Source organism: Pongo abelii, chromosome 10 (genome assembly GCF_028885655.2).
Source record: "Pongo abelii isolate AG06213 chromosome 10, NHGRI_mPonAbe1-v2.0_pri, whole genome shotgun sequence".
NCBI lineage: Eukaryota > Metazoa > Chordata > Mammalia > Primates > Hominidae > Pongo > Pongo abelii.
The window spans coordinates 16491554-16506443 of NC_071995.2; the positions used below are offsets into that span (position 1 = coordinate 16491554).

General features: G+C 38.1%; 1 protein-coding gene across 9 annotated transcripts in view; it reads right to left on the minus strand.

The window, feature by feature from the left end:
- EPS8 (EGFR pathway substrate 8, signaling adaptor) overlaps positions 1 to 14890 on the minus strand; it is a 267467-nt gene that overhangs the window by 165197 nt on the left and 87380 nt on the right. For 4 of the 9 annotated variants that reach the window (XM_024256333.3, XM_054526581.2, XM_063711653.1 and 1 more), the window contains exon 1: positions 6785 to 7039. The exons of 1 other annotated variant lie outside the window; for it this stretch is intronic. The gene's annotated coding sequence lies outside the window, so the exon portion shown is untranslated. 9 annotated transcript variants of the gene reach the window in all.

Genomic DNA, 14890 nt, shown 5'->3' on the forward strand with positions numbered 1-14890 from the left:
TGAGTGGGGAGGATCACCTGGGCCTGGGAGGTTGAGGCTGCAGTAAGCCCAATATTGCGCCACTGCACTCCAGCCTGGGTGACAGTGAGACTGTCTCAAAAAATTTTTTTTAATAAATAAATACAATAAAAACACAGACAAACCATGTAGCCGGGATAACAAAAAAATAAGAAAAAAGTTACGTATGTCATGAATGCATAATATGTATATAAATACTAGTCTACTTTATCATTTTATGGTAGTAACCATAAAATTTATTAGAAAAAATTAAAATTTATCAAAACTTACACACACACGATACACAGTATCATTCGCAGTCAAGAGAAATGTAAACAAATGTAAAGATGCAGTATTAAGTCCTAACTGCATACAATTAACTGTAGCACATACTGTACTACTGTAATAATTTCATAGCCACGTCCTGTTGTTATTGCAGTGAGCTCAAGTGTTGTGAGTATCCGCTTAGTCCACTGTGTGATGTTAATCATCTCTGCGTGAGCAGTTCATCTCTCCGGTAAATTGCGTATCACAGTAAAAAATGATTTCTTGCTGTTCGCTTGTATTTTTCATCCTGTTTAGTACAATACCATAAACCTTGAATGAAAACGTGCCACTAGAGATGCCAGAAATGCTCCCAAGAAACAGAAAAGTCATGACATTATGAGATAAAGTTGAATTGCTTGGTATGTACCATAGATTGAGGTCCGCAGCTGCAGTTCCCAGCCCTGCCCCTCCATTCCCCCACCTTTTCAGACAGAGGAGTCATCTGGTAAGCAAACAAAAACTTACAATATCAATAAGCACAATACAGTACCGGATTTTCTCTCCCTTATGGTTTTCCTAATAAAATTTTCTCTAGTTTATTGTAAGAATACAATGTAATATACATATAATATACAAAATGTGTGTTAACAGACTGTGTTATCAGTAAGGCTTCCAGTCAACAGAAGGGTTACTAGTTAAGTTTTAGGGAAGTCAAAAATTATACACAAATTTCCGACTGCGCAGGGGTCAGTGAGTCTAACCCCTGCATTATTGAAGGGTCAACTGTACTTGAAAAAAGTCACTTGTAGCAGGAAGAATAGCATGGGAAAAGATTCAAGACCACATAGTTAAGTCTCAGATTTCTAGCTGGTGCATATATCAACTGCCTCTTCTCAACATACACCCTGCAAATCCTTTATTCCAGATCCTTTTTGTGAAAAATCAAACTATTATTCCCTATGATAAGATCTAAAAGAACTGACAGATGTTACTCTATACTAACAATTCCATTTTCACAAAGAATCTGAGTTAGTAAAAAAAAAAAAAAAAGAGGAAAATGAATTATGTACAATGTCTAGAAATAAATCTCAGCACACAGTACATGCTGTATTATATATTGGTTTCTAAGTCATTTCTCAACTGTTTACGGTAAGTAATTTTGCAGAGCATGTAATAAAAAATTTAATAAAAACATTTTCAATTCTAAACCTAATTTATAATCTATTAATTTAAAAATCACATTTACATGTGCTGGTACAACTAGGAATCCATATGCAAAAAAAAAAATTAACCTAGACACAGACCTTATACCTTTCATAAAAATTAACTCTAAATGGATCACATACCTAAATGTAAAATGCAAAACTATAAAACTTCTAGGAAAAACACAGGATAAAATCTATGTAGCCTTGGCAATGAGTTTTCAAATACAACACCAAAGCCTATCCATGAAATTGGTAAGTTGGCCTTATTAAAATTAAAGACATCTGTTCTGACAAAGACACTGTTAGGAAAATAAAAAGACAAACCAAACTGGGAGAAATATTTGCAAAACACATATCTGATAAAGTGACTGTATACAAAATGTATAAAGAACTCTTAAAACTCAACAATAAGAAAACAACCCCATTAAAAAGTGGGCAAATGATCTGAACAGCCATCACACCACAGAAGATGTACAGATGAAAAGGGGTATGTGAAAAGATGTTAACATCATATGTCATTAGGAAATAGTAAATTAAAGTAACAATGACATATTACTACACACCTATTAGAATGGATAAAATCCAAAAAAACTGACAAAATCAAATGCTAGCAAAGATGTGGGGCAATAAGAACTCACATTCATTGCTGGTGAGAATGTAATAGTACAGCCACTTCGGAAAACAGTTTGGCAATGTCTTACAAAGCTAACCATAATCTTACCACAGGATCCAGTAATCGCACTTCTAGATATTTATCCAACGGATATGAGAACTTATGTCTACCCAAAAACCTGCATGTGAATATTCATAGCAGCTTCGTTCATACTTGCCAAAAACTGGAAGCAACCAAAATATCCTTCAATAGGTGAATAAACAAACCATGATATATCTGATAACGATAGAAAGAAATGAGCTATTAAACCTCAAGAAGACATGGATGAACCTTAAATGTGTATTGCTAAATGAAAGAAGCCAGTCTGGCAAGGCTGTATGATTCCAATTATACAACATCTGGAAAAGGCAAAAGTAAAGAGACAGTAAAAAGATACGTGGTTTTCTGGGAGAGGGGCTCACAGAGCTTATGAGTGAAGCCCAGGGGATTTGTAATGTGCTGAAATTATTCGATATGATACTATGATCCTATAAGGATAGCTACATCAAATTAAGTATTTGTCAAAACCCAAAGAACTTCACAGGACAAAGAGTAAACTTTAATGTATGCAGATGTAAGCAAATCATTTAGAAGGTCAAGGAATCCCAAGGTGGAATGCAGATTGTAACAAAGAAATCTAACTGTATTATAAATGTGTGCTACAATCTCACTGAAAAGGATAGGAGGAAAGGTGCTTAGCTGACTAACTCTAGAAATGAGTAGAGGCTGTGAGACTAAAAGCAAAAGGAATAGTACATAAACACTGTACTCTTGATGCTAAAGTTGTTTCCCATGGGAGCACAGGTTAACAATTCCAATGCTGCTATACATCTATGATAGAAATGAATGATTAAGCAAATGTATGGCAGATGGTGCAAGCCAGGTTTCTTCTCACTGTTGGAGTAAGTTTACATATAAACAAAGGGAGAAGGCTAGAATGATACCTGTGGTAATGAATTAGCATTACAGATAAAATGTAAATTCATAGTTAGTTTAACATGGATACAAACTGTTACATAAAAATATGTACAGATATGTTCATATACACATATGTATTTCCTGCTTTGTCACATGAGAGAACCTAGAAGCAATGATACCGCAGTAGCAACAAGCACACCTAGCACCCAGATCTTGGTTTCTAACACCATTCCCCAACAAAATGATCCAGATTCCTTGGAGAAATGACTGATTCTAGGACCGTGGCAAGATGTATACAGACGAACCTAGAGCATCTCATAGTACCAGAAAATATGGAAATGCTTCCAAAAAAACAAAATTCACATTGATGGTAGTATGTCAAAGAGGCACTGGAGCCAAGCTGTAACAAAATAAAGTAGCATTGTATTATAACCCAAAATATTTAGATCAATAGATATATTTTGTATTTATATTTTATATATATATATATATATATATATATATATATATATATATATATATATCTCCATGAGTCCAGAACAAAATAAATATGATTGAGTAAATAAATACATGGGGGAGAAGAGACAAATCTCCCACGGAGAAAAATATCCAAATAATTTACATAAGATATTCTACCCTCAAAGGGGGAAGCATAACTCTCTACTCCTTAAGTATAGGCTATACACAGTTCCTTCCTTCTAAGAGCACAGCATGAAAAAGGCAGAGAAAAGTGGAAAAACCTGATAAACACTACCTCAGCCAGGTGATAAAGATGAGTATCACAGTGACAAATCATACTGATAGTATATACCCTTGATATGAGACGAAAATGGCACGTTACCTCTGTGATCTTTCTACCAAAAACCTATAATCACAGTCTAATCATGAGAAAAAACATTAGATAAATTCCAATGAAAATGCATTCTACAAAATACCTGACCAGTACTCCTCAAACATCATTAAAAACAAGGAAGTTTAACAAATTGTCACAGCCAAGAGGAGCCTAGGGAGACATTACAAGGAAATACATTTAGTGGTGTCCTGGATGGTAGGGTCCTGGAACAGAAAAAGGACATTAAAAACTAAGGAAATCCAAATAAAGTGTAAACTTTGTTAATACTAATGTACTGATACTGGTTCATTAATAGTAACAAATACTAATAATACAAGATGTTAATAAGAGGGGAAGCTGGTATGGGGGTATATAGACACTGTATTTGTAGCTTCCCTGTAAATCCAAAACTTCTGAGAAATAAGGTCTATTTTTTTAAATCCCATTTAGGAATGCATCTAGAAAATACTGAAAAGGTTGTAGTGAAGCACTGAAGACCCTTAAACTTTCTTGCATATATTCAACTTAAAATGTTTGCAACTATTCCAATGCAGATTTTTTCTTAAAAAAAATCTTCAATCACTAACAGCTGCAAACAATTTCATGTAGTATTAATAATTCCCAGGAGGGATTTACTATAGCCAGAATACTTTAATTAAAATTCCACTTTTTCCCCCGACATACCTCTACAGATGTCCAAAAGTTTGTACCCTATCATTAACTTATGTTGTTCTGTGATGATCCGTGTAACTACCAAGTATGTTTCATACAACTCAGGAAAGCTGAGTTGTGTATAAATATTACATAAATCAGTGCTAAAATATTCATCCAACAGAACTTCAAGTATTTAAAGAGACAACTTTTAAAAGCTATCATTTCCTATTCTGGATACTATGTTTTCTTATACAAACCTTGGTTCAAGTGACCTGCTGCAGAATTAAAAGAGGTATGTAAAAGAAGGGAGTAGAGAGAAGAATAAAAAGCAGTAGGGTAAAGGGTGTGAAATAGAGTGTAAGAAAATAACTAGGATTTGGAATGTAATAAACACAAAGTAGAGAGTAGCAAGCCTATGCCATAGCATAGAAAAGAACTGGTATCTGAAAAGAATCAGTATTGATAAAACCTTGAAAGCAGGAAAAAGCTAGAAATAAAAACAAAATGAATCTTTATGTTTGATCACAAACAAGCAAAATATTCAAAATTAGACATTAGGTTCCTGACGGGAAACAAAAGAAACATCACCCTATTAAGAGTGGGGCTACTAATAGCATAAGTTAAATTACACTTACTGGAAATTACTATATAATATTCAATGACATTGGGAAGTGAAAAAAATTACAAAGAGAATGCACCAAGTCTTGTAAACAGCGGTTATCTCAGAATAGTAGAATTAAAAGCAAATTATATTTTCCTTCTTTTTTTCTGCTATAAAGTGAATGACTTGTGGTGCAATCTTACAAAGTCTCAATCTGTGTATTCTGCACTAAAGGCATTATATTAACACTATCGTATATGTGATACATTCTACCTTACCCTTTATGTGACAATTCTATACTGTTTTTTAACTGTCAAATTGTAAGTAAAAGTGTGAATTCGTGACCAAAAATTTTCCACACCAGCAACTTAAGAACTACAGCAACATGTTTAGAAAACTGCGATCCCAAACAAAAAATCTGTACTAGGTGAGACAGGATGACATTGACTTTAATTCCAATAGACTCACTACCACATGATGTCCATTACTAGTGCTCACTTTCCAGAACCCAAGAAGCTGTGGAAGAATGGAGTCCTTTCAATGAAAAATAAACTAGAGGAAACACACAACACAGTTACTTTGAGGGTTTTTTTTTCAATATAAAGAAGATTGCCCGGAATCCTAATTCTCCTATTTCCCAAAAAATGACAAAGCCAAAAAGTCACACTCTTCACACATCTGAAACCAAGTTTTACCTGAACTCATCCTAACATATTAGCTCTTATACCTATTCCCCTTACTATCTAAGGCAAGAAACCTCGAAAAGAGAAGCAGTAACACATTTCACTGAAACATATTTTGTAAAGGAGGATTCTAATTCCTGCTTCACCGCTCTAGATGTCTGCGGATTTCAAATCCTAATACCACGGCGTCCTGCCCCCCGCGAGATTCCAACAGCACTACGGGCCCTATGCGAGGAGGAGGATTTGAGAAACACTGCAGGAGAACGATCGGTGCAAAGATTTTGCAAACAGGTAGTCCTAGGAAGGAAAGTAAGAGTGAGAACATTGGAGAGAGCAGGGGGTACATGGGTGGGGAAATGCATGAACTGACCACAACCGGAGAAAGGCCGTCTGTCTTCCCAAAAGTAAAATGGTGAGTAAAGGGGAGCAAGCTAAGAAAGTCAACAGCCATTAGGCATTGACAACGATTCCGAAACAATTAGCTAACTTAATTCGAGGAGGTAAACGGGGGTGGGACCCTGCCCTAAAGGGTCATTTTGAAAAGAACCCCTCCCCATTTGAGGCGGGTAGGCAGAGCAGCTCACAAATCCCAAGTCTAACATAATAAGCCGAGATCGGGATACTCGGTCTGCAGTCGCCCCACGGACCAGATGAGCGCAGGTGTATCTGCGGAAGCTCAGGTTACCATGAATATCACTGGGCCACGGCGAACCCTCCCTGCCCAGCCTCCCGGAGCCCTGGGCGCGGGTCTGCACGGGCCCCGCGGCTTGCCCGGACCCGGCGAGCGGACGCCTCCGGCCGCAGCGCCCTCGCGCACCTGGCTGCCAACACCAGTTGAAAGCAGTCAAAGTGAAGGGAGGCGGACGCGGCTCCTGGCACCGCTCCGATTCCAGCACACAAAGGCGGATTTTTAAAATCGAGAGAGTCAAAGCCGCCGGACCCCCGGACCGGCGCCTTTCGCCAAGGGGCTCTTACCTCGGATCCGCCCTCGGGGCCACGGCTTTTCCCGGAGACGCCGCGAGCCCAGACGAGGTGGGAGGGGACCGGGAGAAAGCCCCCCAATCTGATTCGCGCCCAGCCAGTCGTCCGCGAGCCGCGGAGCCGCCTCCTGCGCCCAGCTGAAGAGCAGCGATCTCCCAGGCGAGCACAGCGCCGGCCTCGCGCCGGGCGAGACCGCCTCGCTAGCTGCTGCCTGAGAAGTCTGGAGCCGCCCGCCCGCTCGCGGCCAGTGCCAACCGCGCGCCGCGCATGCCCAGTGCCCGCGCGAGGAACGAGCGAGCGGGCGGGCGGGCGAGTGCGCGCCGCGCAGCCAGGAGCGGAATCCGCTATCCGGGTCTTGCCGGCAGCCGAGCCGCGGAGTTCTGGTTGACTCCAGCGCTGTAGGCGAAGCTGCCGGTGAGGCCGGGTGGGCGGGAGAGGGACCGGAGGAAAGGAGACGGGGCGCTGCGCCAAGTTATCAAGGCCGCGATCAAAGTCGGACCAAGGCAGCTAGTCGACAGCGGGTTTCCAGAACTGCCCTAGCAGGACTGACTAGCAGCCAGGAGGCGCGGGAAGGGGCAAAGAGCGTGTGGAGAGCTTCGCCCCCGGCGAGGATGGACGCCCCGGGCGGAGGGAGCGCTCGGGTTGCAACACCCGGTCTGGCGGCACAGCTCGTAACCCCTGCCCTTTGGCGGCAAACAAGCTGCACCTAATGACCAGCCAGCCTTCGTCTTCCTCTTCTGGCCATCGGACCTATTTTCCCCCTTTTGTCGCTTTCCTCTTTTTTTGTCTCTCCAACCCATGCGGTAAACTGGTGGTGCCCAAGGCCCTCCATCGGGTCCCTGAGAGTCTCCCAACTGCCGGTCCTCAGCGCCAGCCTGCAAGCCCAGACCCGCCTCGCCCGGCTGCCTGGGAGCCTATTTTTCATGTAGCTCTTGCCAAAAGCCCTGATGTGGTTTGAAGTAGTGGAGGCTTCTTTCACTTTGTGCCTCTCGTACCTTAACCAACCCTCGTAACCCCCTCTCTGAGTAGCTCATGGAGCCTCTAAAAGAGAAGTCCATGTTCTCACAGACATTGTGTTTTCTCACTCTTAAAACTCCTCATTGTCATAGCTACTCCCGCCATCCCCCCACGCTGTCCTACCTTCGAAGTCAGTTGACTTCCAGAAGTCCACGAAAGCGTATAAATTAAACTCGGTTAAAAGAGATTGGACTTGCTTGCTTTGTGAAGCAAATAAAAGCAGTCAGGGAGAAACGACATAACATGCCAAGGTGGACATTAAAACCTTTCTAAAAGTTGGAATCGATCTAACTGCTAAATCCAGTCCCCTATTTTAAGTGGGAATCCTCTCTCCAATATTTCCACCGGACCACTATCCACTTGAACATTTCCAATGTTGTAAATTTCTATTTTTATCATTACATATAACCATGATTATTTGTTGAATATTTACCTATGCCAGGAACTGAGCAATTTACACACATTATTCCTAGTCCTTAAAATGAGATAGGCCTTATTATACCTATTAAACACATTAGGAAAATGAAACCCAGAAGTTTCCTTCTTTTTGCCAAAGCCAATGCTGACGCCAGAATTAACAACCAGGTCTGCTTAGCACGATAGCCTGTATCATTTATGAACATCAAATCAACTTCCCTGATACTACTGGTCTTGGTTCTGCCCCTAGGAACCACACAATATGAATCTCATTCTTTATAGACACTGCAAGCCTTGAAATAGTAGGAGCAACTACTAAGTAACCAACAGATCTAATACATTTCTTCAAAAATTCTTTTAAGTATTTTTCAAATAACAGTGAGCTGCCATAATCACACTACTCACCTTGCTTTGAATGTGTTTTGATTTTTCATTCTCCTCTCTAAATTGTGCACTCAGAATACAACATTCAAATACAGTGGGCCAAGAACTGAGTTCCAGTTCTCCAGCTGCTGATCAGCCACCCCTTTGATCCAAGCACACACTACCTAGATTCAAATAGAACACCCAAGTCGATTTCACATGAACTAAATTAAACCATATCTTCCACCTTACATAGTCTATACTTATATGTATTTAAATCTTAATTTTTGTTTTATTCTTATTAAATTTTATCGTGTTTGTTTTAGGACATAATTTCTGATAAATACTAGTGTTCACTTATAAAATTTGTAAATTTAATAAATATACCTTATTTGGCTCCATTTATGTCTAGTAAGAAACAGTAACACAGAACAGGCTTTAAAAAGAGCCTGTGATATTATAAAATATATATTTGGTCTTCATCCCATTTCCAGACATATAGCTCCTAAAATCCTTGAAATCTCCAAAGTGATGAATATCTTTTTGTATTTTAATGAATTGGCTGATGGCTGGGGACTCCTGGATAGCTTCAGAATGGGGACTGGTCATAGGAACGACCAAGGCATGATTAGTGTGTTGGAACTTTCAGCTCCACCCTCTAACTTCCGGGGTTGGTTAAGCTGATCACCAATGGCCCATGACTTGATCAATCACGCCTACGCAATAAAGCCTCCACAAAAAAACCCACAAAGAATGGGTTACATGCACTTCCAGAGAGGGGAACATGAATAACTAAACACTTGGAGATTCCTGGATGGCGGTGCTCCCAGAGAGGGCATAAATCACGCTATGCATCTCTTCAACTGTATCCTCTGTAATATCCTTTATAAGAAAATGGTAAACATGTTTCCCTGAGTTCTGTGAGCAGGTCTAGCAAAATAACCAAACTCAGGGAGGGAGTCACGGGAACCTTAATTTCTAGTTGTTCAGCCAGAAGCACAAGTAAAGCCACCTGGGGCTTTTTTGTTTGGCATCTGAAGTCAGGGTATTCTTGTGGGACTGAGCCTTCAACCTGTAGGATCTGACATTATCTCCAGGTAGATAGTTTCAGAATTGAATTGAAGACACCCAGCTTGTGTCTGCTGCAGGATTGATTGGTTGATTGCTGGTAGGGGAAATTCTCACACACTTCTTGGTAACCAGAGCTTACAGAAGTCTTCTGTGTTGATTGTTGAATAAGAGAATAGAAAAAAACACTTAGGTTTGGGGTTTCTTTTCCCCTGTATCTTCAGACAGCCCACCGCCAAAATAGATCTCCAAGATAACAGTCATTTATGAACCAACACTTTTCAAGCACTTTAGTTCATGCAACCATACCATAACCAACATGGAGTTCATGAAGATTTTCCAGATGCTTTGCTGAAATAAAGATTTACTGTTTCTAGCATCCCCAAATCAACTGGTCCAAGAAACTCTTTCAAAAAAAAAAAAAAGAAGCTAGTTAAATAAGATCTGTTTTCAGATTAACCCATTCTGGTATTAGTGATCCCCACTAAAACCATTGTTAATAATCTGGCTTATACTTTTGTTAAGAATCTGTGTCAAACTTACCTATTTGGAGTATCACTGTACACAAGTTTTTCCTTTTTGAAAATCTCATTAGTTTATGTTGGCATTTGGGATGAAAATGATGTAGGAATGATGTAGAACGGAGATAGATACCTGGAGTGAATGGGGCATTCAAAATATGGAGCAGGCCAGGCATATTGGCTCACGTCTGTAATCCCAGCACTTTAGGAGGCCGAGGCCAACCTATCACCAGAGGACAGGAGTTGGAGATTAGCCTGGGCAACATGGGGAAACCCCATCTCTACTAAAAATACAAATATTAGCCAGGCGTGGCGGCACATGCCTGTAGTCCCAGCTACTTGGGAGGCTGAGGCATGAGAATCACTTGAACCCAGGAGGCAGAGGTTGCAGCGAGCCAAGATCATGTGACTGCACTCCAGCCTGGGTGACAGAGCAATACTCTGTCCCAAAATACAGGAGCAGAGTCTACAGCTGGGTATAAATGCTACATACAGAAAATGTGGAGAAATTATAATGACTGAATTTTATCTGGGGAGGAAGAGCTATCTCCACATTACCCAAGAGTCAGAATTCTTCAAACATCCCTGTTCACTCCCACTCCCCAATCTGATGTACGAATACAATTTAGGGACTGCTGTGTATACCTCTGTAGACTCAGAGCCTTAAAGCCATATAACGTAAAACATATCCATGAGTAAATCTAGAAAAGGTACACTGTAGCTTAGAATATTATTATTATTATTATTATCTAAATCTTCTAAGTATAACTTGGTAGACAAGTAATTTCAGGTTGGCTACCACCCTTGTTATTATTTCACATTGTTATTATTTCGCATTTGAAAGAACAAACCAAATTGCTTGGATTATTATATTTGTTCTCACTTTAGGAGGTGCTTGGGCTTGCTTCTTACTTTGTAACTGATGTTTATATTTCTTGTTAGTTATGGTTCTTTACACCCATTTGGGTTAACAAACTCAATTTGCTTTAGCCTTCAAATGTCAAAATGCCCTAATTTCTTTTGTAATATGTAATTAGAAATGTATGGAAATTTTGACGCATGATAGGAAGTATTCTTAACAAGGAAGTTTTTTCCAAATATAACCTCTATTTTCACCAAAAAGAAACTATATTAGTTAAAAATAAATAAATGAATATACAACTTTGCTTACCCATGGATGAAATCTTTTGCTTTTCCATCTCTTTTAATAATTAAGAATTAGTTTTCCACAAAGGGAAGAAAATCCAACCAGTGTTACTTGAGTAAAAAGCATCTGAAAAGAACTTGAATCTTTTGAAGAATTTAATGAGTGTGAAATGGTCATTCATTCAACAAATGCTTTTAGACTCAAATAATAATTATAATTTGAAATAATAATGTAGTTGAATCCAATAGTGTAGATGAGGTAAGAGGGTAAATCAAGAGAGAACTTTGAAAGAAGGAAAAAGGGGAAAGAGACCAAATGAAACACATGGAAAAGATAATGAAACTCTAAGAAAAAAGAGGAAACAAAATAAAATGTAGAGGACATTGGGAGCTCCTTCAGGCAAAGAACTCCCCATCTTATACACTATACTTACATGCATGTAGAGAGTTGGCATGTATGTTTCTTTAAGCTTCACACAGAAAGGTAAATTAGATGATTTGAAAAGTTCTCCAGCTACACATAACCTGGATCCTGCATAAAATATACTTTGATATGCATTGTAGGACTCTGAGATAGTAAAGGGACTCTCTCAGGGTCCAAAATGAAAACAAAACAAAACAAAATTGCTGAAGCAGGTGGGGTGGGCAGTAATCTTTTAAATAAGACTTAAACCGGCTACAAGGTGAAGAAGCTAATCTTTTAAATCCCATGTTAGCTGACTCTGCTGGAAGGAAGTCAGTATGGTTTCAGGTCCTTGGGCCCACAAGTGCCCAACAGAGATAGACAGAAATCCTCTTTGGAGAAAAATAACCTCAAGTTAGTGTCCCAGAATTTCCCACTAATAAACATCAACCAAATAGGAATTCATAATCAAAGATCTCAAGCCATATAAGAAAATTCTGCAGACATGAGTGTTAGCAGAATAAACAAACATAATTCGATTTATGAGGCAAAAAAACTAATTAGCTATGATCTGGCTGTATAAAGAAATTAAAAATTAAAATCATAAATAAATATCTAAGATGACTAGGCATACATGAAAAAGAACCCACTAGAACTTTTGGAAAAGAAAAATATAACTTCTAAAATATAAAACCCCATAAATGAGTTAAAGAGTAGATTAAACATAGTTGAAAAGAATAATGTAAGCTACATATGAAGAAATTATGCAGAATGCATCACAGAAGGTGAAAAAAGAAAATAATAAACATTAAGAGACATGGAATATAGAGAATGTTAAGATATTACTCATCTCTAAATAGAATCACAGAATGAGAGACCACAAAGAATGGAGTAAAGACAAGAGAAGACACAATAGCTAACACTGTTCCCAGATTAACATAGGACATGAATCTACAAAAAGAGGAAGTCCTGGCTATGTACATGTATCAAGTAGGATACCTGAAAAGGAAATGAAATAGAGGCAGTACATATACATGTATCACATAAGATGCATGAAAAAAAGCAAACCAATATAAACCACAGTGAAATTTCAAAACACCAGAGGGAAGGCAATCTTAAAAGAATCAAGGGGGGGAATATTATTTACAAAAGAAAAACAAGTAGACCGAATAATTTTCAACAGCAATATGGCAGCCAGAAGAGAGTGTAATATCTTCAAAATGTTGAATGAAAATAGCTGTCAACCTATAATTTAGTGTCCAGAAAAATTACATTTTGAGAACAAAAATGAAATTAAGACATTTTTAGATTAAAAACTATTCTTTTTACCACCTTCACTAGATGAACTTCTGAAGTACACTTTCAGATGAAGGAAAGTGACCCAGTAGGAAATACTGGAATACAAGAAAAAATGGTGAACAAATAAGCTGATTAATATTTGGGTTAATATAAAGATGCCTGGTCTGTAAAAAATAATATTAATAAATAATATGAAATCGTGAAGCTTAAAAGACACAATTTAAATGCTAGAGAATAACTTACAAGTCAGAAGGAGGATAATTAGAGTTAAATCATTCTAAGGTTCTTGTATTGTTTTGAGGAGGTTAATATATTAATTTTAAGTGTCCTTAAGAAAAATATTCACAATAAGATTTTAAGAGAAATGATCTATATGGTACTTCACAACCTCAATTTTACAGGTAAACACAAACACACACACAAAGGTCATAAATCGTAGAGTTAGTATGTGATGAAGTTGGGATTTGAATTCAAGCAGAGAACATGGTTTTGACCATTATGCTCTACAATATCTTAAAGACTCTAAAAGAACGGAAATGTGATGTAGAAATTCTAAACCAGTAGAGGAAGGGAAAAATAATAAGAAGTAAACAAATATTAACAATCAGTCTTCCTCTGTAAGCCATAAAAAAGCAAGAAAAAAGAAATGTAGAAGAAAAGGAGACACATAGAAAGATAGAAGGTAAAGACAGAGGAGAAAAACATTCAAGCATGTAAATAATCACAATATAAATGGACTAAACTCTCTAGTTAAAAGACAGAGTCAAGGCAGTTTTTAAAGATATAGCTATATGTTATTTACAAACATAAGAACGGGAAAAGCTTAAGATATATCAATTATATAATAATTAAAGCTGGTATAGCTATGTTGACATCACACGCAATGGACTTTAAGATAAAAAAGCATTATTGTGACTAGAAAAGCTCATCACATAATGATAAAATCTACAAGAGGAAATTGAAAAACCTATTATCATAGTGTAGCTATTTCAACACCCATTCAACCACTGTTAAGTTATTGATATCTCTCTATATCTATCTCTATCTCTCTCAATATATATATAGATTACTTATATAGAGACCTATATCTATCTATATATATGTATATATCATACATATAATACATATGTGGCATATAGCAATTAGAGAATACACATACTCAACAAACCCATAAGAAATATTTGTAAAAATTAACCAGCATACCTTAATACATTTCTGAGAATTTGCATCATCTAGAAAAGGGGTTAAAAATCTTTTTATGTAAAGGACCTGATAACAAAAGCTAAGGTTTTGGAGGTCAGTGGTCTCTGTTGCAACTACACAACTCTGCCACTGTGTAACTCAATAGCAGCCATAGACGATACATAAGCAAATGACCTTAACTATGTTCCAATTAATGTAAGACCCACTAAATTTGAATTTTATGTAATTTTTACAGACCTCAAAATATTATCCTTCTTTTGTGTTATTTGACCATTTAAAATGTACCAACCATTCTTAGCTTGCCAGCTGCAGAAAAACAGGTGACAGGCCAAGTGTGGCCCATAGGATGGTGAATCACTGACCTCTGATCTTGACTCATCTGTTTGTAAGGCAGTAGAGTTAGAAATCAATAGCAGACTAATTTTTTAAACATTTAAGTTTAAAATGAAATTTTAATTAATTGTACATTTTAATTTCTAAAGATTAATTTAAATGGGATTTAAAAACAGACTCCCCACCGGGCATGCTGGCTCATGCCTGTAATTCCAGAACTTTGGGAGGCCGAGGCAGGCAGATCACGAGGTCAGGAGTTCAAGACCAGCCTGACCAATATGGTGAAACCCCATCTCTACTAAAAATACAAAAAAAATTATCCGGGTGTGG